General features: G+C 38.5%; 1 long non-coding RNA gene across 1 annotated transcript in view; it reads left to right on the forward strand.

Annotated features, from left to right (window-relative positions):
* Positions 1 to 3,052, forward strand: part of LOC119616825 — a 6,149-nt gene extending 3,097 nt beyond the window's left edge. The window contains exon 3 of the long non-coding RNA XR_005232876.1: positions 901 to 3,052. This is a non-coding gene — a long non-coding RNA (uncharacterized LOC119616825). The remainder of the gene's footprint in view (positions 1 to 900) is intronic.
* Positions 3,053 to 3,072: the final 20 nt, after the last annotated feature.

Below are 3,072 nucleotides of genomic sequence, written 5' to 3' on the forward strand. Positions count from 1 at the left end.
CTCCATCTTTCAGCACTTATGGTGAAAACACGGCGCCGCACAGAAAGCCGCTGCCGTAAAGCATGTCGCAAACCCACACGTAAAGCAGCGTCATGTCGCAAAACGGAGGTTCTTCGCAAAATAGTTATTTTTTCTTATTATTTATCACTTCTATAAACTGAATGTATGCAAAGTGACAACACTAATACATTCGTTGTAGCCTACGTTATGAAGTATTTACATGAATTATTGATACAATTATGATAGAAACGATAGAAGAAAATATATCACGATAGACACTTTTCTATCGTCCCCACGATATGTATCGTTAGATCGCCAGGCACTACTTTCCAATATTGAATGTCTTGTTTGGTTTTATTTTATCAGAGTGATTAGTCATTGTATGGTGTGAGTGTGGTGCAGTGTTATGCAGAGCTGTTTGACTGGGAAAAATCACCTGAAATAATTATAGCTGAAACCCTTAATGCAGGTAAATTAATTAATGGACAGCTGACAGAGGCCGTGTGTAAGTTTGGTTTTTGGTGGTTTGGTTTAAGGCTGTCTTTGTGCTGAAATAGGGCATAATGCCAATTTATAGCAGGTTTTCTTCATTTCAAAGTAGATGCATCTGTTGTTGGAATCAAACTGCAGCTTTTTATTAAATATCTGTTAGCCCACCCTATAAATATCACCACCAGCCGCCACTGGTAACAATTAAGAAAGTAATTCATATATATCATGTTGAAATCACATTTTGTATCGGCCTAATAGAGTTTCTGTTATCAACAATAAAAAATAGTTTAGACGTGGTCGTAAGTCACATTGTTAGGCAGAGAATCAGCTGATGTGTTCCTGAAAGTTTTCTCCTTTCGGTTTGCTCTACATTAATTCACTTTTGCTTTCATTTTGTTCTGTCTTTAGGCTTGTGCAGAGGGTGATATCTATTGCTGGTGTTCACAGCCTGGCCAGCAGCCTGTGGAGGTATGTAGACAAAACAATAATGTAATGATTGGTTTGAGGTAGGGGTGGGCAATATTGCCAAAAATTATATCACAATATATATTTTTAAATACCTCAATAATAATATCACAGACGACATTCCACATTTTCTGCTTTTTTATTATTGCCCAAATAAATATGAAACCTTTTTTACTTTTTATAAACAGGTTTGACATGTCTCCACCCTTACCTGACACAACCTGCTTGCATGACTTGCCAAATATGGTGGTCTGATCCACATCTTCAAAATAATTCAAAATAATTCAAACAACACAAGTGGCTCCTTTTTTTTGGAATTAAGTCAGGACTCGTGAGAGGTATATCTGTGCTGTGTTCCGCCATGTTTGCTTGGCCGTGCTCGCAGCGCCTCACGCTTCTTCTTCTTTGTTTTAATGGCAGAAGCATTACCACCACCAACTGGTAAGAAGTGTGTACCACATAGCGCTTCGCGCTGTACAGATCAGGCTTTGTTAAATTACGTCACCATATGATATCGCAGTATTAATTTTTTCACCAGTGTCAAAATATCCACCAGTATTACCGTAAAGGAGACGATATGGCACACCCCTAGTTTGAGGTAATCTGTATACTGACCTCGCGTACTGCGTGTCTGACCTTCTATTTTGAACGCAGTACTATTAAAGTCCACCATCACCCTGAAATGTGTCTTTCCCTTAGTTTTGTAGCTGTTTAAACGTCACTACATGGAGCAATGTGTAGATTTTATCGTGGAGGCCACAAAGCATTTAACACTTGTGCAGAGATGAGGTGGATGAGCTTTTACTGCTTTCTTAGACTGAAGAATGTTAATGTTTTGAAATCATGGTTTGTTAATTAGGACACTGTAACATAAAACCTGCGCAGTGAAATCAGCTGTTTACCACACCGGACTCTGTCAAGACATCATCAAAGGAGAAAGAAAGTCAAAGTGCAATTCTAAAGTTTTACTGATCAGGACACAAACAATCATCTGGTCAAGGTGGAGTAAAGTCTGGCGTTCTGTGGTGGATTTGATGCTTCCTGCTTTAGACAAGCTCAGCTGTCAGACCGATGGTGTTAGCAAGTGCTCCGGTGGCTGCAAAACAAGCCCACATTATCAGCCCTCCACCACTGTGCTTGACAGTTGGCAGTAGCTGTTTCAGTTTTGATACACTAGCAGTAGGAAGAGACCTCCTGACAACCCTTCCAAACAAATTGTGCTCGCTCAACTTTTCTTATGTTTCCTGTCATAAGTGTTAACATTTTACCTTCTGAGGCTTGTGTCTGTAATTTAGTTTTTGTTTGTTTGCTTCATTTGTTGGTTGGTTACTTTTTTGTTTTTGTTTTTTTTTTGTCATTTCTGTGAGCATTGTTTGACCTTTGGGTGAATTTTCTGGGAAATCAATTTCTGGGAAGATTGGAAGCTGTGTTGAATGTTTGACTGTAAATAATCAGTCAATAATCAAAAATCCTACAGTGCTGCTGTATAGTATACTTAACAACCCTTAGAAGTACTTGTACACTTAAAAATAATATATAGAAGAGTGTTGTTGCTTGAGAAAACTAAATTTTGGTTGAAGCAGCAGCTGCATCTTCATTTTCCTACTTGGTAACTGATCAAATATAAATCGGCGTGGCAGATTGCTGATGGTTTTGTTTAATGGCCAATATCCTCTGATTAAAATCAGTCCACAAATTAATCGGTCTGTTAATGTAGTGTTGTTCATGTATAGTTTTTTTTCTCTCATTTCACCTTTTATAGTTATGCTCCCTGGTGTAGAGCTTTAACATCTGTAATGGCAGAATTTACTATAGGGTAACACCTGTTGTTGATAAGTCCTGATAATGTTATGACTTCTGTTCCAAGTCCCATGGGTTCTCACTGTATGAACTTGTTTACAGGAGTGATGTTGAATTTTCTCCTGTGGGTGAAAAGCCAGGTATGTCGCACACCGAAATGACAGTCGGAGTCGTTTGGATTCCAGCCAATGCACGGGGGATTTTATTGACACATTTACTCTTGATCAGCTTGCCCAAAATCCCAAAGTATCTTTGAGAAAGGGCGTATTTATACAGAAATCAATGCATGATGACTATGCATACTTCTGACCATTT

This window comes from Kryptolebias marmoratus, unplaced genomic scaffold (genome assembly GCF_001649575.2).
Source record: "Kryptolebias marmoratus isolate JLee-2015 unplaced genomic scaffold, ASM164957v2 Scaffold49, whole genome shotgun sequence".
NCBI classification, from domain to species: Eukaryota; Metazoa; Chordata; class Actinopteri; order Cyprinodontiformes; family Rivulidae; genus Kryptolebias; species Kryptolebias marmoratus.